The following is a 25,406-nucleotide window of genomic DNA, read 5'->3' on the forward strand; positions in this document are numbered from 1 at the left end:
AGGAAGAATGGGCAAGAATTTCAGTCTCTCGATGTCCAAAACTGATAGAGACAAACCCCAAGCGACTTGCAGCTGTAATTGCAGCAAAGGGTGGCGCTACAAAGTATTAACGCAAGGGGGCCGAATAATATTGCACGCCCCACTTTTCAGTTTTTTACTTGTTAAAAAAGTTTGACACATCAAATAAATTTCATTCCACTTCACGATTGTGTCCCACTTGTTGTTGATTCTTCACAAAAATTAGAATTTTATATCTTTATGTTTGAAGCCTGAAATGTGGCAAGAGGTTAAAAAGTTCAAGGGGGCCGAATACTTTCACAAGGCACTGTATTCCATCAAAGCTCTGGATGTACGTACAGTACAGACCAAACGTTTGGACACACCTTCTCATTCAAAGAGTTTTCTTTATTTTCATGACCTGGAGGAGCTGGAGGAGGTGTCTGGAGAGAGGGACGTCTGGGCGTCTCTGCTGAGTCTGCTGCCCCCGCGACCCGGTCCTGGATAAGCGGAAGACGACGAACGAACTATGAATATTGTAGCTTCACACTGAAGGCATCAAAACTATGAATTAACACATGTGGAATTATATACTGAACAAAAAAGTGTGAAACAACTGAAAATATGTCTTATATTCTATGTTCTTCAAAGTAGCCACCTTTTGCTTTGATTACTGCTCCGCACACTCTTGGCATTCTGTTGATGAGCTTCAAGAGGTAGTCACCTGAAATGGTTTTCCAACAGTCTTGCAGGAGTTCCCAGAGATGCTTAGCACTTGTTGGCCCTTTTGCCTTCACTCTGCGGTCCAGCTCACCCCAAACCATCTCGATTGGGTTCAGGTCCGGTGACTGTGGAGGCCAGGTCATCTGGCGCAGCACCCCATCACTCTCCTTCTTGGTCAAATAGCCCTTACACAGCCTGGAGGTCTGTTTGGGGTTATTGTCCTGTTGAAAAATAAATGATGGTCCAACTAAACGCAAACCGGATGAAATAGCATGCCGCTGCAAGATGCTGTGGTAGCCATGCTGGTTCAGTATGTCTTCAATTTTGAATAAATCCCCAACAGTGTCAACAGCAAAGCACCCCCACACCATCACACCTCCTCCTCCATGCTTCACAGTGAGAACCAGGCATGTAGAGTCCATCCGTTCACCTCTTCTGTGCCGCACAAAGACACGGTGGTTGGAACCAAAGATCTCAAACTTGGACTCATCAGACCAAAGCAGAGATTTCCACTGGTCTAATGTCCATTCCTTGTGTTCTTTAGCCCAAACAAGTCTCTTCTGCTTGTTGCCTGTCCTCAGCAGAGGTTTCCTAGCAGCTATTTTACCATGAAGGCCTGATTCACACAGTCTCCTCTTAACAGTTCTAGAGATGTGTCTGCTGCTAGAACTCTGTGTGGCATTGACCTGTTCTCTAATCTGAGCTGCTGTTAACCTGCGATTTCTGAGGCTGGTGACTCGGATGAACTTATCGTCCGCAGCAGAGGTGACTCATGGTCTTCCTTTCCTGGGGCGGTCCTCATGTGAGCCAGTTTCTTTGTAGCGCTTGATGGTTTTTGCGACTGCAGTTGGGGACACTTTCAAAGTTTTCCCACCATTTCAGATGACTACCTCTTGAAGCTCATCAACAGAATACCAAGAGTGTGCGGAGCAGTAATCAAAGCAAAAGGTGGCTACTTTGAAGAACCTAGAATATGACATATTTTCAGTTGTTTCACACTTTTTTGTTCAGTGTATAATTCCATATGTGTTAATTCATAGTTTTGATGCCTTCAGTGTGAAGCTACAATATTCATAGTCATGAAAATAAAGACAACTCTTTGAATGCAAAGGTGTGTCCAAACTTTTGGTCTGTACTGTATCATTTAGAACACATTCGGAATTGAGTTTGAGGATTTTGACCCGAAAAAGCTGCAAAAGACCGAGTGGAATTTACCCGACTGCATAATAAAGGTTTCAGAAATCACAAAGTGGGTTTGAAATATTCTATTTGTGTAGAATATTATATACCAGGTTTTAAGAGTCTAGGTATTGTCGTTTTTAAACTGGAGCAGATTAAAGATGCTAAAGGTCGTGAAAAATCCCCCTAAACTGACTATAAAAACGGCTTGGGGGATTTAAGGGGGGATGTTTCTGTAACTCTGGCAATGACAAACACGGGTCAACTATAAGCATTGCGTAATTCAACAACTAAGCGTCACAAGACTGGTAACAGATAAAATCAATTTTATTGGTGCGCAGTAGGAGAAAGCAGAGAAAGTAACAAGGAGCCACATTTCACTTGCTATATGCCACGGCTACGGGGGTTCACCGCAGCTGCTTCAGCTCCTGCGGCAGTTACCTGCTCAGCTGCTCCACGGACGTCTCCAGCATGGCGTGGAGCTCGGAGACAGGTGAGCTCCTCTCAGCGTTGGAGCAGCCTGGCCGTAGTGCCGGACTCCTGCCTCCTGCTGGCGGGAGCCTGTGATGGCACCGTGGCCCTCTAGGACTTCCTTTCCAAGACCCTCCGCAGGTAAACTAGGGCGCCGCTCATTGCTGGTGCCAGCATTAACTGGTCAACCGCCTACTCCTGGATAATTTTGCTAATATTAGGCCCTGAGCTATGATATCTATGAGGCAGCAGCAACATATTTAAGTTCATCACAATTTTTTGTTGTAAAATGTTTTTACCACAGGGTAACATGAGAGGTTTAACTCTGACATAATAATCATTTTACTTTTAAAAGGTTGTGTTTAAACTTCCCGTTGTCTCCCTTGCTATAGAAACTTAAGTGCAAAATATTTGTTTTTTTCTTATGAATTTAAGAAAGCTTCAGTTTAAGTTGCTTATTTGCCCCTTTGCTGTTTCATACCTTGATAGATAAGTCGGAAATTTAAGCATTCTGCTTAGTAATTTTCATGCTGACTTTGTGTGGATTTCTGCCTGCTTTGTCAACTGACAATCCAATGTAATTTGTTTTATTTTCTATTCCATGTTGACAGAAATAAAATGTGATTCAGTGAGTCCAATAAATATCATCAGTAATCCAGACCTATTTTGGTTTAATCATGGGTCTTAATCTGACACATTTCATCGGTCAGCAGCCCCATAAAGGAATCTGATACAATAAATGGATATATAGTTAAACAAGAATATAAAAAAATTAAATATGTTCGATCTGAGCATTTTCATGATTATCTTTATAGTTCATAAAAACACTTAACTACAAATAAAAGATGTGGTTAAAGAACATAGGTACAAAGTGGTAAGTGTACAGATATGAAATTGAAGCAGGAAGGAATAAGCAGACCAGTTTTAAAATGTCCAAACACTCACTCCCTGCCACACCTTCCCACCCAGTGTTTTTACATGAATCCTGGGTGATCTGCTAAACAATCACACACCTACTAACCCAATAAATATTATGAAAAAAATAAACTTTTAATGTGTAACCTATCAGAAATATTAGGAATTTAAAAATAAAATCTATTCAGTATTAGTTCGGTGCTTTACAAAAATATTTTAATAGATGAGCTTACCATATCTGTAACTATTTAGCATTTTTAACGGGGTATAATCAATTAAAAGACAGTGAAATAGCCCATTAATTAAGGGCCGACTTGGAAGCTCCAGATTAGATGCCAACTTCAGATTTATTATCCAGCTACTATGCGCAGCCATATTTACTGCTTCCCATTGACTAGACATGCAATTAAAAGAACATTTTAGTGCTAATGACGTCCCTGGGTCATGAGGCAAAATGGCATAAAACTCTTGCAATGCTATTATGGCTTCTATTTTTTGTAAAAGGGGGTAAGAAAAAGTTCACCTGAAACAGCATCAAAAGATCTTTTTAATGACACAAATATTACATGTAATGAGTTACAGTTAAAGCCTTTTCATATGTGAAGTTATGGGGTAATCTGTAGCTTAATTTATATCGAAACCTGTCCAAAGTTGACTCAAAATAGTTTCATTTCGATTCTTTGGATATTCCCATTCAACAAATGATCTGTGATATAAATGCTGCTCTTTTTAGTGTTTAGCATGTTTAGCATTAGTTAACTGACTTGCAGCAGTCCTCTTAGTCGTATTCATTATTGTAGAATGTGTTTTAAAATGACATTCAGCTTCCATTCTTTTTTTACATTAGATCTACATCATAAATTTAAGATGAAAAAAATCCTCCCTAAAGATGACAGCAGATTAAAACTAATGAAACTCTCTTTTTGCTTTCAGTCTAGGTGCATTCACTTTAAGTGGTCCCCATCTGCCCCCCTCTTTGAAAACCTTCTGGAAGCACCCCTGAGGGTAGAATGCCCTGTTGATGCACTGATTTAAAAAAATAAAATAATAAAATCTGACTGACCCCTTTAACAGATTTAAGGTGAGACTCAAGGTTAGCTCTCGACTTTGAAAACCACAGTTTGGCAGATGAACTGAATCGGAAAGTTCTCACACTTTGTCGCTTTTGGCAACATCTCTCAGCCTTCATCAGCAGATGGAGTCATCGTACAGCTGTCACAAGTTCCTCCTCAGCAGCTAAATGTTGGTTTTTTCCCTACCGTCAGCAGCGAACTTTAAAACTGAAAAGTGGCCTAAAACTATCGGAAAACATTGCACTCATTCCTTTGTGAGTATGTTTCCTTTGTGAAATTGTGAGTATGTTGATCAGAAATGTTTTTTTTTTCTTGAGTTAACTTGAGTTAACCAAGTTTGGTATAAGCAAAATAATAGCTTTTATTAATTTTAGGGTAACTTAAAAGCAAATTAAACTTATGGCTACTCATTTCCCAAGAAAAGTGAATATCTTCTTCCAGTCACAGCTCTTCTTTTCCCCCAGGTGTGCTGCAGTAAGCGATGCCAGGATTGTGGCTTGCAGTTTCTCTCCCTGCAGATAGGTTTTTGTGACTGGCTGCACCCACGGAGACCTCAAACTCTGGGATGATTACATCAGCCTCCTACTTGCTCAGAAAGACGCCCACGATTTGGGAGTCACCTGTTGCAGCTTCGCACCTCAATTCAGAGTTGGTGAGTTGTGCCAGGTTGTTAGAAAATTATTCATGCTGCTAAAACTGTAAGAGCATTAAATCATAATCTATTTTATGATGGGAAATGAAAGCATATTTCTAGAACTAAAGATGGTAAGGATTTGTTTCATTGCCTGGACAAAACTAAAACTTTTTTTTTTTTTTGAGAGAGAGAAATCATCTTATATCAAAATTTGTGTTAAATTCATTATTAATAGCTCCATTATTCAACAAGACACCTGTCGAGGTCTAAGTGTGTATGTATATAAATAAACTGGGGTCTCAGCTTATTTTAAATTTGTACTTCTGAGTTTTTCCTGTGGTGATGTTTTTCAGATGGGAGGAGCATGAGGTGAAGTTCAACAAAGTAATTTCAAGTTATATATATTATAAATAACAGTTTGAAAATAGTTATGTATGTGATGGACTGAACCTATTTACAACTGGTAATCAACTGCAGGGATATAGTACATTTATGCAGGACCAAAATATATGCTAATTTTCTCCCTTTTTGACATTTTATTGTGTGTGCAAAGCTTTTCATAGGTAGTGTTTTATAATTTGATGGAATGAATCCTTTATAATCCGACAGTATGTTAGTGGAAGCTTTTAAACAAACTTATACATAAAAAAAAAGGGTACTCGAGGGTTCATGGGAGTTTGCCCAACTGGTCCACATGTGTTTTGTGGACCTGGAGAAAGCATTCGACTGTGTCCATCGTGGTGCCCTGTGGGGGGTGCTCCAGCAGTATGGAATCGGGGGCCCTTTATTAGGGGCCTCCGGTCTCTGTACAAGCGGAGCAGGAGTTTGGTCCAGATTGTCGGCACTAAGTCGGACCTTTTCCCGGTGCATGTTGGACTGCGGCAGGGCTGCCCTTTGTCACCGGTCCTGTTCATAACTTTTATGGACAGGATTTCTAGGCGCAGCCAAGGGCCAGAGGGGGTCTGGTTTGGGGACCAGTGGATTTCATCTCTTCTTTTTGCAGATGACGTGGTCCTGCTGGCCCCCTCTAGCCAAGACCTACAGCATGCGCTGGGGAGGTTTCCAGCCGAATGTGAAGCGGCTGAGATGAAGATCAGCTCCTCTAAGTCCGAGGCCATGGTTCTCGAACGGAAAAGGGTGGCTTGTCCTCTTCAGGTTGGAGGGGAGTTCCTGCCTCAAGTGGAGGAGTTCAAGTATCTCGGGGTCTTGTTCACGAGTGAGGGAAGAATGGAGCGGGAGATCGACAGACGGATCGGTGCGGCTGCCACAGTAATGGGGGCGCTGTGTCGGTCCATTGTGGTTAAGAGAGAGCTGAGCCGAAAAGCGAAGCTCTCGATTTACCGGTCGGTCTACGTTCCTACCCTCACCTATGGCCATGAACTTTGGGTCATGACCGAAAGAACGAGATCCCAGATACAAGAGATTGAAATGAGCTTCCTCCGTAGGGTGGCCGGGCACTCCCTTAGAGATAGGGTGAGGAGCTCGGCCATCCAGGAGGGGCTCGGAGTAGAGCCGCTGCTCCTTCACATCGAGAGGAGCCAATTGAGGTGGCTCGGCATCTATAGCGAATGCCTCCTGGCCTCCTGCCTCGGGAGATGTTCCTGGCACGTCCCACCAGGAGGAGGCCCAGGGGACGGCCCAGGACACGCTGGAGGGACTATGTCTCTCGACTGGCCTGGGAACGCCTTGGGCTCCCCCCGGAGGAGCTGGAGGAGGTGTCTGGGGAGGGACATCTGGGTGTCTCTGCTGAGTCTGCTGCCCCCGCGACCCGGTCCCGGATAAAGCGGAAGATGACGAGTACGAGTATATATAAAAACATTTACTTGCCACATGCTTTTACACTGGCAAAATGTGTTGTCCTTATATTTTAAGTGCTTTAGTTTCCTTAATACTTAACCTAAATACAAAATTGTGGATTGGTTTGAAAGTTACTACATAAACTTTTCAACTAATTGTTGTAAAACTCATATGAAAGTTTTGCTAACATACGTTTTCTTAATACAAAAGGAATAATATACTATGTTATTTAACTCCTATGTATATTTCCCCTGAAAAATGTCTATCTGTCTGTCCCAAAAGATTGCTCATGGCTACTTTTTGCAAAAATTACCATGGAAGTTAAAGCTTTAATGATGCAACAATATGAAAATTATTTGTATCTTTATTGCATCATTATAACCACAGTTTTCATAACATGTTGGAAATATGTTTGAAGTACTGTTGCAAGTTTAAGGAATTACTTTAAAAGTTTGTAAAGGACTATTACTTTTTTCCGTGCGCTGCAAATGTTAGCAATATATTATTAGCAGTAATGTTCACTTCATACCAATGCATACATATTCTGTATTCTATGTTTTGCCATTAAATGGAGTCACTTAAAACAAAAGTTAAATTGTAAACATGATTAAAAAGGGCCGTACGGTGGCACAGTTGGTAGCATTGTTTCCTCGCAGCAAGAAGGTCTTGGGTTCGACTCCCGGGCGGAGATCTTTCTGCATGGAGTTTGCATGTTCTCCCCGTGCATGCATGGGTTCTCTCCGGGTACTCCTTTGATAGCACTTGTACGAGTACGTGTGCAAAAACGTTACTGCAATTTTAACCATTAAAACCACCATTCCCACTATGATACACAATGGTGGCAGCATCATGCTCTGGGTTTACGTTTCTACAGATGGAACTAAGTTTCACTGAAATCGATGGAATTTTGGGTCATCTCAAGATGAGACATTTTCATTATCCACCATCACTGAGTCAAAGTATATCATAAAATAAAAAAAAACAATGTCCAGAAAAGAATAAAACTTTTTTTGAATGGCCTTGCCAGAGTTCAGAACTGAATATGATAGAAGATCTGTGGGTTCACCTGAAAAGGGTGAGATGTGTCCTCACAATCTGACTGATTTGGAGATATTTGGTGAGGTAGAATGTGGAATACTTATAGACTCTTGCAAAAGTAGACTGCCAGAATTGAATAAAAAAGGTCCTCCAACAAAACACACATTTAATGGTGTGCACACTAAAGCCGCTTCTTTATTTATTTCCTTTGTAACAGATGTGTTTTGCAATTAAATTGTACATAATACAGAACAATCATACAGAAATATCAAAGTGGACAGTCAAATAATGATGTCATGGTCTTATTTTGTTTTTAAAAAAAACATGATAAGCTGGCATTTTAACTGGGATGGATGGACCTTTAAGAGCTGTTAAGGTCATAAAATGAACCTCATGTGAATCCTGATATTCTCAGTTTCTTTTCAAAACCAACCTTTTTTATCCAGTAATTGGATGTTTCTTTTCCAAACACTTCTGCTTTTATCGAAGGATACTGCTGGTTAGTGTTCACTAGACCAACATGCTGTCATAACATATTTGTATTTTCTGTTGCTGGTTTGATCAAGTGTAAACTGGCTTTTTTCCCCTTGCTCTGCAGATGGCTGTTGTGTGGATTTTCGACTTGCCTCCTGTGGACAGGACAGCCTGCTGAAAATATGGATTGTTTTTCAGCGTGAAGGAGCAGGTAGGCCGACCCCTCTAACCCTGCATGCTTCCTCAGCCAAACACTCCTTTAATCTATTGTCCAGGACTGAGAGAGAGAGACACACTGCTGACTGGGGCAACTTTGATACCTCTCTCTGCTGAATGCAATAATGTTAGGGGGTTTAAATCAGAGATGGACTCATTATTAATGGATTAAGACCTCCTCCTGCAATACAGCAGCACAGGAGATTTCTCTGGTGTCCATCTGTGTCCATATGCAGATGATCTGGAAGGTCACCAGGTGCATGCAGACACATTTTTGTTGTTCAAGATCCGGCAGATTTCACAGGTCCCTCATGGGTTATGTAACAAGGTTATGAGGTGCGATTTTCATTATGTACTTGGGCATGCATCGGTGTTAGTTCCTGTGACGTGTTGCCGTGGTAACAGCCGTTCTCTAGAGGATTTGATGTGCACCGCATGGCAACCCAAGTCCATAGTGATTTTTCTTTTTTTTCTTTTGTTTTATAAGCAGGGTGTTGAAGGACGATGAACAATGTACGTCCTTTCATTTATTTGTATTGCTGTTGCTCAGACGTGACTGAGCCTGTCTTGCCTTTATGAAAAGCAGATTTTATTCCATCTTGGCAAAAGCACTGCATGAAGGTGATTAAAAGAAGCTATTTCAAAATCAGCATTTCTGCTGGTATAAGACATTTTTCTTTTATCAATTGCTCTGTTTGACCATTTATTATTCTAATAAATGTTTTTAAAACTTTCATACAAGAGATCAAATATTCAATTTCTCTTGTTGATGACCCAGCAAATACACAACATCCATCTCATGAGGTAACCTTTTTATTATTTCACAAACAGGTGAATCTCAAAGTAGTATGACATTGAAAAGTTATTTGAGCAGTTTATTTCAAAAAGGGAAAGTTGTATTCATTAATTACATACAGTGAGAGACAGACTTGGGTTTAGGTTTAATGTGTGTCCACACGGCCAAATATAGCAAACCGTGAATCCATGATCATGGAATCAGGGCTGATCATTGAGGTTAATTTGCCAGAAAACCTTTGTAAACCTCACAGAGAATCTATGGAGCATTCTAAAGAGTAAAATGAGAGACACCTGACCAAAATGGAGAAGCGCTGGGCTTCTTCAATCTCTCAGTAGAGATGAGGTAGTAATGCCATCAATGCCATTTTTCATGACAAAGGAGCACTGGTGTTTTGAATCTATTGCTTTGGTTGCCAAAGTGACTCATGCATGTATAAAACAGTTTATTCTCAAATATATCCTGCTGCAAAAAGCAATAAACAAATAAATGTAGATACAATATTGGTATTGTAATATTGGTATTCCCTAACACAAAAACACAAAACACAAAGGGGGAAAAATTAGATTTTTATTCTTATACCTATGAGGGACCAAAAATGACTAAATGAAAAATAAATATGTAAATAAATAAATACACATATAAATGTATAAATAAATAAATACATAAATAAATACACATATCAATGTATAAATACATAAATACATAAATAAATACACATATAAATGTATAAATAAATACATACATAAATAAATATAAGAAATAAATACACATATAAATGTATAAATAAATACATACATAAATAAATATAAGAAATAAATACACATATAAATAAATAAATGCATAAATGAATAAATATAAAAATAAATAAATACACATATAAATGTATTTATTTATCTGTTTATTCATTTATTTTCTCCTTTTTGTGCATTTATACATTTAGGTATTTATTCATTCATTTATTTATAAATTGTTTCATTTATACATTTATTTATTCATACATTCATTTATTTATACTTTTATTTATTTATTCCTACATTTATTTCTGTATTTCTACATTTCCACATTTATTTATTTCTGCTTTTCTGTATCTGTATGTTAATGAGGTGGGTGGTTCTAACATTTGTCTTCAACACCATTGGTTAGAATTGTGTGTATGATCCCGATCCTGCTGCTACTGCCTAGACTCCGGTACCGAAGTTCTTTTGGTAGTGTTGGAATTATGATTATTGATTGATTAATCCTTATCAATAATTACAATTAAAAATTGATAAGGATTAATAAGGATTAATCAATCAATAATCATAATAATTAATAATCAATAATTATAATTAAAAGTCCCCTCCTTGAACCGCCACCTTAACGTGGTGCAGGGGTTTGAGTGCTCAAATGATCCTAGAGGCTATGTTGTCTGGGGCCTAAATGCCCCTGGTAGGGTCTCCCATGGCAAACAGGCTCTAGGTAATGGGTCAGACAAAGAGTGGTTCAAGAATCCCTCATGAGGACCAAAATATCGAGGCACGTGACGTCGCCCGGTACGGCGGAGCCGGGGTCCCACCCTGGAGCCAGGCCTGGGGTCGGGACTCGTCGGAGAGCGTCTGGTGGCCGGGTTGCTCCTCGCGGGACCCGGCCGGGCCAAGCCCGAACGAGAGACGCGAGGCCATCCCCCAGTGGGCCCACCACCTGCAGGGGGAACCATGAGGGACCGGTGCAAAGAGGATTGGGTGGCGGACGAAGGTGGAGACCTCAGCGGCCCGATCCCCGGACGCTTAGGATGGCTCTAGGGACGTGGAATGTCACCTCGCTGGGGGGGAAGGAGCCTGAGCTTGTGCGGGAGGTCGAGAGATATTGGCTAGAAATAGTCGGGCTCGCCTCTACGCACAGCATGGGCTCTGGAACCCATCTCCTTGAGAGGGGTTGGACTCTCTTCTACTCTGGAGTGGCCCACGGGGAGAGGCGGCGGGCTGGGGTGGGTTTGCTTGTTGCCCCCCAGCTCAGCCGTCTCGTGTTGGGGTTTACCCCAGTGGATGAGAGGGGCCGTATCCCTGCGCCTTCGGGTTGGGGAGAGGTCTCTGACTATCATTTCAGCCTACGGGCCGAGTGGTAGTGCAGAGTACCCGGCCTTCTTGGTGTCCCTGTCGGGGGTGCTGGATAGTGACCCTCCCAGGGACACCATTATTCTGCTGGGGGACTTCAACGCCCACGTGGGGAATGATAGTGACACCTGGAGAGGCGTGATCGGGAGGAATGGCCTCCCCGATCTGAATCCAAGTGGTGTTTTGTTATTGGACTTCTATGCTAGTCACGGATTGTCCATAATGAACACCATGTTCAAACATAAGGGTGTCCATCAGTGCACTTGGCACCAGGACACCCTAGGCAGGAGGTCGATGATCGACTTTGTTGTTGTATCATCAGACCTTCGGCCGCATGTTTTGGACACTCGGGTGAAGAGAGAGGCTGAGCTGTCCACTGATCACCACCTGGTGGTGAGTTGGATCCGCTGAAGGAGGAGAAAGCCGGACAGACTTGGCAGGCCCAAGCGCATAGTGAGGGTCTGCCGGGAATGCCTGGCGGAGCCCTCGGCCAGGGATGTATTCAACTCCCACCTCCGGGAGAGCTTCGACCAGATCCCGGGGGATGTTGGAGACATCCGAGTCCGAGTGGACCATGTTCTCCGCATCTATTGTCGATGCTGCTGCCCGTAGCTGCGGCCGTAAGGTCTGCAGTGCCTGTCGCGGCAGCAATCCCAGAACCCGGTGGTGGACACCGGCAGTAAGGGATGCTGTCAAGCTGAAGAAGGAGTCCTATCGGCTGTGGTTGGCTTGTGGGACTCCTGAGGTGGCTGACGGGTACTGTGAGGCCAAGCGTGCAGTGGCAGAGGCAAAAACTCAGGCCTGGGAGGAGTTTGATGAGGCCATGGAGAAGGACTACCGGTTGGCCTCGAAGCGATTCTGGCAAACCGTCCGGCGCCTCAGGAGGGGGAAACAGTGCTTCGCCAACACTGTTTATAGTGGGGGTGGGAGACTGCTGACCTCGACTGAGGACATTATCGGGCGGTGGAAGGAGTACTTCAAGGATCTCCTAAATCCTGCCATCCGCGGTGGAAACAGAGGCTGGGGACTCGGGGTTGGACTCTTTCATCACCCAGGCTGAAGTCACCGAGGTGGTTAAAAAGCTCCGTGGTGGCAAGGCTTCGGGGGTGGATGAGATCCGCCCTAAGTACCTCAAGTCTCTGGATGTTGTAGGGCTGTCATGGATGACACGCCTCTTCAACATTGCGTGGCGGTCGGGGACAGTGCCTCTGGACTGGCAGGCTGGAGTGGTGGTCCCCCTTCATAAGAAGGGTGACCGGATGGTGTGTTCTAACTACAGGGGGATCACATTCCTCAGCCTCCCTGGTAAGGCCTACGCCAGGGTATTGGAGAGGAGAGTCCAGCCGATAGTCGAACCTCGGCTTCAGGAGGAGCAGTGTGGTTTTCGTCTTGACCGTGGAAAACTGGACCAGCTCTATACCCTCTACAAGGTACTTGAGGGTTCATGGGAGTTTGTCCAACTGGTTCACATGTGTTTTGTGGACCTGGAGAAGGCATTCGACTGTGTCCCTCGTGATGCCCTGTGGGGGGGGCTCCAGGAGTATGGAATCGGGGGCCCTTTATTAGGGGCCATCCAGTCCCTGTACGAGCGGAGCAGGAGTTTGGTCCGCATTGCCGGCACTAAATCGGACCTGTTCCCGGTGCATGTTGGACTCCGGCAGGGCTGCCCTTTGTCACCGGTCCTGTTCATAACTTTTATGGAGAGGATTTTTAGACGCAGCCAAGGGCCGGAGGGGGTCTGGTTTGGGGACCAGTGGATTTCGTCTCTTCTTTTTGCTGATGACGTGGTCCTGCTGGCCCCCTCTAGCCAAGACCTACAGCATGCGCTGTGGCGGTTCGCAGCCGAGTCTGAAGCGGCTGGGATGAGGATCAGCTCCTCCAAATCCGAGGCCATGGTACTCGACCGGAAAAGGGTGGCTTGTCTTCTTCAGGTTGGAGGGGAGTTCCTGCCTCAAGTGGAGGAGTTTAAGTATCTCGGGGTCTTGTTCACGAGTGAGGGAAGAATGGAGTGGGAGATCGACAGATGGATCGGTGCGGCTGCCACAGTAATGGGGGCGCTGTGCCGGTCCGTTGTGGTGAAGAGAGAGCTGAGCCGAAAAGCGAAGCTCTCGATTTACCGGTCGGTCTACATTCCTACCCTCACCTATGGCCATGAACTTTGGGTCATGACCGAAAGAACGAGATCCCGGATGCAAGCGGCTGAAATGAGCTTCCTCCGAAGGGTGACTGGGCACTCCCTTAGAGATAGGGTGAGGAGCTTGGCCATCCGGGAGGGGCTCGGAGTAGAGCCGCTGCTCCTCCACATCGAGAGGAGCCAGTTGATGTGGCTCGGGCATCTATACCGGATGCCTCCTGGACGCCTTCCTCAGGAGGTGTTCCAGGCACGTCCCACCGGAAGGAGGCCCAGGGGACGGCCCAGGACACGCTGGACGGACTATGTCTCTCGGCGGGCCTGGGAACACCTTGAGCTCCCCCTGGAGGAGCTGGAGGAGGTGTCTGGGGAGAGGGATGTCTGGGCGTCTCTGCTGAGTCTGCTGCCCCCGCGACCCGGTCCCGGATAAGCGGAAGACGACGAACGATAATTAAAAATCATAATTTGACAAAATTAATTTCTTAACCAAAATCCTCATTTATGAATCGAGACCAGAGATGTCTTCTGGTGTTGTAATTGTGGCTCAACACCTTTGATAATTACAACCGTTAAATACTCAGTAATAATTAATAACTATTACCAGAGATGTCACTGTTTAATTGACTGTTTCTGCCAAAACGTTTGGAACTTTTAACCTTATCTTTACTGACAAATCACTCTTGCACAAAATAAACACAAAACACCTTCTGTTTATCTATGTGAACATTTATTAAAACACAGCCTGATACAATCCGTTCTTCCGATTTAATAATCTTCACCTACTCAAACATGCAATGTTCTACACAAAAGGGGTAAAATATCTAACTAAACAAAAATAAAGCAAAACAGCAGTGGGTGCAAATGGGATCAACCAGCAGTTATGGCAAAAATGATAATATGACAAAAAGGATATGGTTGTGATGGTGAGTGGAGGGTGGGGCGCAGCTCCACTGTAACTCAGTTATACTCAGTCATAAAACCTCCCCCAACTCTTGAGCAGACAAAGAGTTATAAAACCTTTGGCGGGCGGCAAGCTAGCAAGCAGTGAGGTTGAAGAAAAAGAAAATGGGGAATTTCACCATGAGGTTATTTTAACAGTCCAGTCTCACAGCGCATCTGCACTTGCTCTCAGGTGTTCAATAACCCCGCAAAACACACACAAAGCTGGGTAGCGCAGCGGCTTCCAGACGTCAAACACGGCACATCAAAGTTTCAATAACAAGGTTACATGCACATATCATTCAGAACACATTAGATTAAATAGCTAATCTAATCGCATTAAAACCTCCTGTACCCTGCCCAGACTTTCTAAGAAATAAATAAAATAAAGGATGGTGAAAATTTCTGGTCTTCTCATTCCAGAAACCTCTGTTATGAATTTTTCGTTGGCCAACGAGAGAGAATAAATGAGATCCACTCGGGACTCTTCTCCAAGTGATGCTTCAGATGTTGGTAACCGGACATGGTCTCCAGCTGAAGGCGTATGTTCAAACTGGGTGCCTTCATATATAGCGTCCTGTGACGTCAGACTTGGGGCGCCCCGTCATATCAGTCGCAATGTCCTGGATACAAAATGGCCGAAAACGCCAGGAGGCCTGTCAGCAACGTACAAATAGTCCAATATTTAGCAAACAAGTGGTCCAACAGTAGGCACCATGGAGGGTTCTCTTACAGCCATTGCCAATTATTTAAGGTCATTGGCAAATTATATTGACCAAAATGACTACCTCCATTTTCGTTTTGCACGGGTCATGGAGGATTTCAATCAACTCCAAGCTGAGATGGATGTGGAGGTTGACTCCACTATATTGGACAGTCTGGAGGAAGATGGAGGCCAACTTACTTCGGTAAAGTTAGAAAGACATTCACAGATTCGGCTTTTCTGGCTCAATAACTCATCAGCGGAACATTGCCTCTAGAAAACCAACACCTCTCTGCAACCATAGCAAGGCAGAGAGTGAGCATCAATCGTATCAATCGCACACAAAAGTCTTACAGTTTGTTCATGCAATATGACATAAAATAAAATCACAATAAATAATAAAAATCCCAATATTAAAAAAGCCCTTACAGCTGCACACAAAATCCTGTTCACCTGAATACCATTTTCTGTCTTTGTTTCTTGCATTATGAGGGAGACTGCAGTGGGAATTGCCTGCAGGCTCCACATCACTCCAACTTACTCATTGAAAAAAAAAGAATTTAACTGGAATTACATATTTTAGTTCTAGATAGTATTTTCAATTAAACTATGATTTTATGTATAGTAGCTTCATAATACATTAATAAATAAATTAACAATGTGTTATTTGTTATATTTTGAGGAGCAAACAAGCAGTAACAGATAAAGTGCCTTGCGAAAGTACTCGGCCCCCTTGAACTGGTCAACTCATAATGCAAGAAACAAGACAGAAAATGGTATTCAGGTGAACAGGATTTTGTGTGCAGCTGTAAGGGCTTATTTAATATTGGGATTTTTATTATTCATTGTGATTTTATTTTATGTCATATTGCATAAACAAGCTGTAAGACTTTTTTGTGTGCTCGTGTAATGGCGTCCGATCTCAGGTTGTGACACACTGCAAACAGTAAAAGAAAAGTTTAATATTATTTGGTTGGTATTATCAGTATAAGCAAGTCTGCATCAATAAAGGCAATGTTATGTTTATTCAAAAGATTCAAGATGAGGTGATCTATGTGTGCTATGAGTTTGTTGGCACTACAACATGCTACAGTGAAGTTATTGACCATTTATGCATATTTTACTGAATATTTGGCTATTTAGGCTATAGTCTTTGGGAAATTCCAATTTTTTTTGTAACTATTCATTTCCAATCCAAGAAATGTAGTGTGAAAAACATGAGATCACATACACATACAATGATTTTAATGACAATACACCTCTCCTTGGTGACTTTATTGAATATTTCTCCATTATATTTTTCCGGTGTTGCAATTTGCAGACAGTCCCTGCGCATTTGAGGAGCAGCGATCTCTGCATAGAGGCCAATGCAAGTCTACCAGCGCGGTGTTAGGCTCGTTTTGAGAAAAATACGATTGTAGCTCACTGTCTGCCTTGCTGTGGTTGCAGAGAAGTGTTGGTTTTCTAAAGGCAAAGATCCGCTGATTAGTTATTGATCCGGAAAAGCCGAATCTGTGAATATCTTTCTAACTTTACCGAAGTAAGTTGGCGGCCAACTTCCTCCAGACTGTCCAATATAGTGGAGTCAACCTCCACATCCATCTCAGCTTGGAGCTGACTGAAATCCTCCATGACCCGTGCAAAACGAAAATGGAGGTAGTCATTTTGGTCAATATCATTTGCCAATGACCTTAAATCATTGGCAATGGCTGTAAGAGAACCCTCCATCATGCCAACCAAAAGAACTTTGGTACCGGAGTCTAGGCAGTAGCAGCAGGATTATACACACAATTCTAACCAATGGTGCTAAAGACCAATGTTAGAACCACCCACCTCATTAACATACGGAGACAGAAAAGCAAAAATAAATAAATGTGGAAAAGTAGAAATATAGAAATAAATGTAGGAATAAATAAATAAATGTATAAATAAATGAATGTATGAATAAATAAATGTATAAATGAAAAAATTTATAAATAAATGAATGAATAAATACATAAATGTATAAATGCACAAAAAGGAGAAAATAAATGAATAAATAGATAAATGAATACATTTATATGTGTATTTATTTCTTCTTATATTTATACATTTATATGTGTATTTATTTATGTATTTATTTATTTATACATTTATATGTGTATTTATTTATTTACATATTTATTTGTCATTTTGTCATTTGTGGTCCCTCATATATACCCAAGTGATGTTACTCTGCTCATGGTCAAGGTGGACTGGGGTCCACCTCTGGCCAAAAGAGAAGCTGCTCTCTGGTCAGTACTGTTGGGGCTAGTACATCGTTGCAAACTCCCGTGCATACTTATACCTACAGCTGATCTAAAAATACCGGTGAATAAAAATTGTCTTTGGACTGTTCAAGGCAGCTGAGAAAACAGGCAAGATTGAAATACCTTTCAGTAAAACAAAGATTAATTCAGGAATGTGAAAAAAACAAAGATTTTTTTTTTTTTTTGTTATAAGCCAGTTTTGTTTTATCTTAAAATTTGAGTGGGTTGAAATGTGTTCAGTTTGTTCCCAACAAAGTAAAAGTATTTTGTCTCCAGGAAGCTGACAGCAGGTGGCAGAGCAGCAGCAAACAGGAGAGTTAGCAGAGAAACGTCAACTTTTTATTTATAGGGGAAAAAATAATATTTACAACAGCAGCAGTAGATGTATAACAAATGTTTTTTCTCTCCTGATCTTTTCTCTTTGTGTGTGTTCATGTTGACCTGCAGTATGGACCATGAGGCTTCTTCACATTACTGGTCAAACGGTTCCAGTTCTGTCTTGCGCTTTCTCTGTTGATGGAGAGCTGGTGGTCTCTGGGCGAGAAGCTCATCACAACATAAATCACATTGTATTAACATTATGCATTTAAAGGGCAAATATCGTATTTTAGAACCAGGAATCCTAAAAATCTAAGCAGAAAATATTAATAAATTACAACTACATTGTTTTCAGAAAAACAAAATCAGCCTTAAGCCGCATATGCTCTTCCATATATAGATGACGTATCATTTATAATGGAACCATCTGGAAATCTCTCTCGGGGATCACACAAAAGATCTTCTGTAGGCCCTTTTAACTGGATTATGTTGAATGGATGAGTGGCCACTTTTTGGCAAACAAATAGAATTTTAAAATGTAATAGCGAGCCATTTTGCTACAAAAATCATGACCACCGGAAACATAGGTGGGGTCTGTGCAAGTAAACTGTGAAAAGGGTCGATTTTTCCACTCTCACGCCTTCACCAAAAAGGTTTTTCCATTAGAAAGTTTTGTCCCAGGACTGTAAAGTCATTTTAATGTTGGATTTAAGGGAGGGAAAAAACACAGTTTATGCCAGGGCAGATAGCTTGAGGAGGGTTGGCAGGCAGACAAGCAAGTGTCGTTTGTGAGCATAAAGCTTGCTTTTGGTTGCTTTTACTTTTTAAGTGTCCTTTGTCAGTAGGTCATTGGCAAATGTGATGAATCACAGGCAGACTGGGCTTGCCACAGAGGGCATTTAAATTCATGTGTAAGGTGCCGGTTTACAAGTAACATTTCTATTAAATATCTTCTGCTCGCTTGAATCTTCTTGAAGCTTCCTTCTGAGCTCCAGACTTTCTGTCAGCATTTTTGTCTTAGATGGCCATTGCTATTCATTACTGCCAGAGCCAGTGCTCTATATGTAATAGTATTACTCTTCTTCTGCTTTTAAAAACAATGTTTGCTGCTTTGTGTTTGCTTTTTCTTTCAAGCTTTTAGTTTTTTACAAAATAAACATTTTGTTTAATGTATTTAAATGTTTAAAATCAAACTGTTATCACCTACAAGCACAAACATAGGTGAAAAGAAAAGGTTCTAAAAACAATATATGCCCTTTTTAAATTAAACTGTTAATGATTTTTATGCTTTTTCTCTGAGTAAGCAACAGATGCCACTGCTGAGTATAGATCTTCCTGTTCTCTCAGTCAGCCACAGGAGGAGTGTACTTTATTATAAAGCTTCTGTCTGGCTCCTTCTGTTGCTCTTGGCTCAAAGTCAAACATACTGAAGATTAATCTGTCTTTTTTTCTCCTGTCTTGTGCATTTTTAATGACCTTATTTACTGTAATTATTACAGATCGATGGATAAAAGTATAACAATATATGATGCGGTAAGTAATGTTTAGAAAGTGTCATTTTTATTACTCTGCCTTAGTTTACGACTTCTGAACCAAAAACGCATCATCTCTTTAAACAAAGAAGCAAGAGATTCCAGTTGAACTGTTTGTATTTTTTTTACAGAACTTGGGAACCCAGCTCCACACTTTGAAGCAACATGACAGGTAAATTACCAGACCTCCTGCTGCGATGCAATCTCTGCAGTTCTCAGCCAAGCAGCAGAATAAGAAACCCCGGCGTTTCAGATCAAAATGTGCAACTTCTGCTTGATTAGTTTCTACTAAACGCGCTCGCCGCAGTGATGCAACAGTATATTTCTGCTTTCTGCGCAGTCATTGATGTGGCACTGCAGGTAAGAACCACCAGAGCGCTTTGAAGTGTTTCAAAGGATTTAGGGATGATTTAAGCCAGTCTTTTTTTTTTAGGGCTGAGAAAAGCAGATTTTGTGCCACTTTTAGGTTGTCCCACATACCCTTCACTTTTCTGCTCCGTCACCTTTCTGCAGATGTGTGACGGCAGTTGCTCTGTCTCCTGTCCTTGGCAACCGGGTCAATGGACAGATCAGTAAATGTCTGGAGGATTGGAGATGGTTATGAAGAAACTGGTAAATACAGCTGCAGTTGAGTTTGTCACCTTTTTAATGTCTTGAATAAACCTCCATTTAAAAAATTAACACAAACCCCTCAGAAATCTTTGCAGAGTCAGTCCAAACTTCCTATTTGTCTGCAGGACTGATGTTTACTGGTGCAGCTTGATAAACTAGCACTGATTCTCAGAGAGCTATTCTTATGAAGGGAGAAATGGTACAAAAACCAAAAAGTTTCTGCTTATAGTGAATTAAAACATCCAATCAGTAGACATCTGGAGGCCTTAAAGCATCACCAGAACAACACCTCCATCTCCTATTAGTCAACATGATGTTGATTAAACAAATTCCTTCTCCATTAAGACTTAAGTCTTTTAATACTGCCTCTCCACGTCTTCGCTTTAATCTTGTTTCTTTTGTCTTTTCATACAATAAACGTATTCCCTTTCATGTTTTTCTGCAGCGGCTGAATCACAATGGGCACCTTATCAGGGTAAATAACCCTAACTGTTTTGTTTTTTTCACTAAATCCATCAAGTATTCAATTGGTATCTGGATTAATTTGGTTGTTTTGTGATAAAACCTCATCTTGTGTAAATTGCTCACATAGCAGTGTCTAGCACAAGTATTAAAGCAATGAAATTTGTTGACCCTTTGGGAAAAAACATCTTCTGTACTTTGTGGATTGAAAGAATAAATCCTTGCTGAGTATTCTCAATATTCAGCCCATGTAGTCCGGTGCATTTAAACTAGAGGGCAGGTTTTTGATGTAAACACGGCAAACAATGTGCAGCACGTTGAAATGCTGAACACTTGCTTGCTGCATAGTTCAACAGTGTTTTAGGAAACTTTTTAAAGCCTTTGAACTTTTATCCAACGTTTGCTGTTACAACCACAGATTTTAATGTGTTTCATTTGGGTTTATGAGACTAACACCGTCCTAAAGTACTGCATTGGTGAATGATGGCTGGCTTTTAATCTTTTAGTTATTTGTATTTTTGTCTCTTAACAGGTAGCTATTCTGGGACAAGTTAGAACACATGCAATTGGATTATTTAACCTTTTTGGTAAAGTATACCTTCTCATTGAGCTTTACAATGCACTCAGTTTTACATGCACATATCTATTATACAAAACTAATATTTAATGAGGTTCCTACTTTTCTTCACAACTATAGGTTTAATTAGGTGCATGTATAGCTTTTTTGTTTGTTTTACAACTGAAACTAAAAGACTTGTAGATCTAAACACTGGCTGCAGCGAAGGACTAATATTTTCCTGCTTTTGGCACAGTGTTCCAATGAGTCAGTCCCCTAGACTGGGAGACTCCAGAAGATACCCTGTATCAGCCAGTATCGTAGAAAAAAAGTGCTCTTTCTTTGCTCACGGCTTCACAGATCTAGGAAAAGTTAGTTTTTCCCCCTCAAGTTTAGGTGTTTGGTATGAAATTTGTGTAACAGGGGAAAGAAACTCTAAGATGACCACTTTCTTTGCAGTTTGTAAAAACTGTCACCTGGGAAGTCTGTGCTTTTTCATAAACTACTTCACTGTCAAAGCTTCTAGTTACAAACTGAAACTAAGCCATCATTGATTCTAGCCTTTCTTTTTATTGTCACATGTTATGATGCCTCATTCAACACAATCCCTAAATGTTACAAATCTGAAAAGATATTAGTTTTCTGTTCGTTTTTGCATTAAACAGTTGTACACAAAACTAAATTAATTTCTTTGTAAACTGTAGGATCAAATTAAACTTTCACCTGAAAAATGTTGGTTTTAATCGTAACATGTTAGTTCTGAAAAATGGTTTTAGATGTTTTAGTAACGGGTGTCCCACTGTTATATCTCCCAGTTCTTGAGGTTGATCATTCAGGAGCTTAATGATCACCAAAGGTTGCATGAAGGCTGCAGATTAAAATGGTTTGATGGAGGTTGAGCTTCATGCTGGCACAGACTGAAATAATACAACCCAAGGGTTTTTTTTGTGTTTATTTTTGGATTTTGGTTTGAATGTGAGTTCATGGGTGTGTTTCAGTTTGTGTCCCTTTACTCATATTATAAAAATGTGCCTTGCACATGATGGAGATTTCAAATGTACAGAATGAGGACTTGATTTAAAGGTGTTTCCTTTGAGGTGATTGAAATACAGCTGTGTTTGTGGATCTTTCTGGCTCCCTGCACATGAAAATAATTATCGCTGCCATATCGGCTCAGGGGGAGTGTGTCCTTTCTGTGGAGCTTGGGAGGAAGCTGTTTGTTTGTAGGAGATTGTGCTGTAATAGCTCAGCACTTCCTCCCATCCTGTTATGTGGATTTTGTGCAGGAAGGAAACTGTCGGGTCATTCCAGGTTGCTGCTTGCTGATTGGACGGAGGAGGATGCGCAGAGATGGCTGCTCGAAGAAGAATTGGATGAGCTTGTCTTGATCTTTAAAGCCAACAATATAGATGGACCAGAGATGAACCACATGAGCAAGGATACGGTGGCCGAGCTGGGAATAGGTGAGGACGCAGTATGTCTGTCTACCTATAGAAATCATGCAAGTAACAACAACACCTTAGTTGCTAACCTTCATCTCATGAACAATGTCCAATATCTATTGGCTGTAATGCCACCAGCATCAGCATCGATCCCAAAAATATCATTCCATCTCTAGTGACATAATTCCAAGGATCTGATGTTTTCCAACAGAATATTACTTCTGTACAGCACGATCCTGTAGATAGGAGGTGTCTTCAGTCGGGCTTCTGCAGAGCTTGATGAGATCAGTTGGGCTGAAGCAGCTCAACATCTGGAATGTGCAGGGCAACATTAATAAATAGCAGTTGTTTCCATTCTGCTGTCAAGATGATTAGAGGCAAATATCTGTTATGTTGATGAATAAGAAAAAGTCATCCAGGCTTTATTACACATGGCTGTAAACCTGCTGTCGTGCTGTTTCTTATCTTGCCATGATGTATATTGACTTATCTAAAAATGGATTTTATGGTGCTCTAAACATGAAGAGAAACAAATTTTGTGAAATATTAACTCCTGGTACTACAATGAAATATTTGTCACTTGTGGTGTGCCACGTTTTGTGCATATTGTGTCTAGGCACCTGTATTGGAGTATAGGGGGTTTACATGAGAGTAGAATAAGTTACTTTTACCATGACATTCGCATCTGTTGGTTTGGTCTTCTTTTTCTATGCTTAATGATCAGCTGACCATTTAAGGTTGAAAGGACTATACATGCTGTTAGTGCCCCCAAGTGGTCAAATAAATATGGCTAAATTAATCACAAAATGGGTCAGATTGGCCCACTGTTGGAACCACTTCAAGCAATTAGCACAAATAGCTGAAAAAATATTTATCAGCGCAGACAGAGTGTCTGCATAGTGTGGCATGAGATTGTGTACTGTTGTTGTCTTTGCTGAAAGTTTTCATAGGATTTGGATCAAATGTTTTATCTCCTCTCATTTTGTCTTATCAACATAGTTTGCAACAGCTCAGAAACTAATGCCTGGTTCACACGGCAGGATTTTAAAATTGTCAGTTGATTTTCAAAATCTGGGAGACCCCAAACATTTTGACAAAAAATTGTAGGTATAACAGGATTGGTCCTACAGTGTGTGGTGTACAGCCACACGGCAAGCACAACACACCATACATGAACAGATTTCACTCACCAACATTCAGATTTCGGATGGGAAATCTTGCAAAGCTCCTGGAGATCAAACGTGAGTTCACAGTAATTACCCTCCGTGTTTCCGTCACCTTGCTTTCGCATTGGCTACACGTCACATTTACCAGGCTGTGTTCTCATTTGTCCTCAGAGAACACCCCACACGGAAGGATATTGGACCAAGACAATCCAACATGTTGAATATCCCCAGTTTGAGGTCAAAGTGGTCCCAACTTTCTTCTACGCAGACTAGATCACTCATAACACACCACACACACAGTAATATCTGAAATATCTACAATCATGATGATAGGACACGTCGAAAGGGGAAGATCGGATCAAAAATCGTCATAAAAATCCTGCTGTGTGAACTAAGCATTAATGTTGCATTAACAAAAACCTTTGAGGTGTAGCTCCAGCAACAGTGTATGGTTATCACTATGTCCTCCAGAATAGCGGTCAGGAAGTTAGCTGATATATACCATTGCAAATTCTCAAAAACATTCAACCTTCTCCCCGTATCCTGTTGGTTGAACTAAAAGTCAAGGTTATCAAGCTTTAGGTTGTTACAACCCTGGTCTGGCCTCTGGTTGTCACGTTTGTGTATTAATTCCACACTGTAAACCAGAAGCACCCAATAATACCTGCAGTTTTTCCGTGTCTCTCGTACAGTTATCTATCAAACTGTAGTTTAGCCCTAGCCAAACAGTTTGCATTTCTGCTTCAAGCGTCTAAACCCTAAAAGCTTTTTTTCTAATGAATCATTCAGTTTAATGTTGTGGGAATGGTGTTTAAACAGTTAAAAACATACCTTCATTACACTTTAAAATATTGTTTAAACTTTTAAATCATAAAAGTGTTAAAACACGTAGAACTTCTGTCTCCAGCCTAACTACAAAAACTCTCTGGTTCTAATTACGAAACTAATTGTATTACAATCCTGACTGTCATCAGACTAAAACCCGTCATTTTCTATGTCTCTTGCTTTAATTGTATAGCAGCAGACAGCAAAGCCAGACTCGAATGCTGCTCAGTGATGCAAAGCATGCCCCATATCATTTCCACGTGTTTAGTATGGAGGACAGCTCTCATCATTACTGCAGAAGAAATGGACAGATTGCCATATTTTCTGTCATGCTGTGCAACCTACATCCCCACAGTAACACATAATTTTCTTTGCATGCAAATAGTGTGTCCATTTGCATAGGCATACACACACCCACATACATATAACACAGCAAGTGAGATTTCAGTAAACTTTATGAAATATTCATAACCCCTCCTCACTCCATCAAATTATCAATCTAAATGTAAAGTGGACGGTATAGTACCCATTATGAAAAGATCCTCGGTGTATAGAAATCCTAAACGAAGTATTACTTTGGTGAAGTGCAACTTTTCAAACATCGTTTATTAGCTGAATGCCAGAACTTGAGGGGTTCAGAGAGTTCAACCTGATTGAATACTGTCATCTTTCCAGCATGATCCAGACTGGCTGTACTGCTGTCTTCTGTTGCGTGTTGTTTTTTTTAACACATTAGCATGTGAGCCACCATGTTGACATCATCATAAGCTGGATCAGCTCTTGATGGGTTAACTGGTTCTTAGCAACACAGACACATGGTGTTTTTCTGTGGTGCGCTGACTTTTTTTCTCATCCGTATTGATTTCCTGCTCTATGAAGAGTAATGTAAAGCCACTATTCAGTGCAAGAACAGAGATAACATGTTTCTGTCTTATAGAAGTTGATTGGAATGTTTTCAGAAGAGGCTGAGTGACTTCTCTGTGAACAGTGATAAAACAGTGTAGCCTTGGTACATCACTGCAT

General features: G+C 41.3%; 1 pseudogene; it reads left to right on the plus strand.

Annotated features, from left to right (window-relative positions):
* The first annotated feature begins 2,146 nt into the window (after nt 1–2,146).
* LOC124870860 overlaps nt 2,147–25,406 on the plus strand; it is a 30,783-nt pseudogene continuing 7,523 nt past the window's right edge.

This window comes from Girardinichthys multiradiatus, chromosome 7 (assembly GCF_021462225.1).
Source record: "Girardinichthys multiradiatus isolate DD_20200921_A chromosome 7, DD_fGirMul_XY1, whole genome shotgun sequence".
Classification (NCBI taxonomy): Eukaryota; Metazoa; Chordata; class Actinopteri; order Cyprinodontiformes; family Goodeidae; genus Girardinichthys; species Girardinichthys multiradiatus.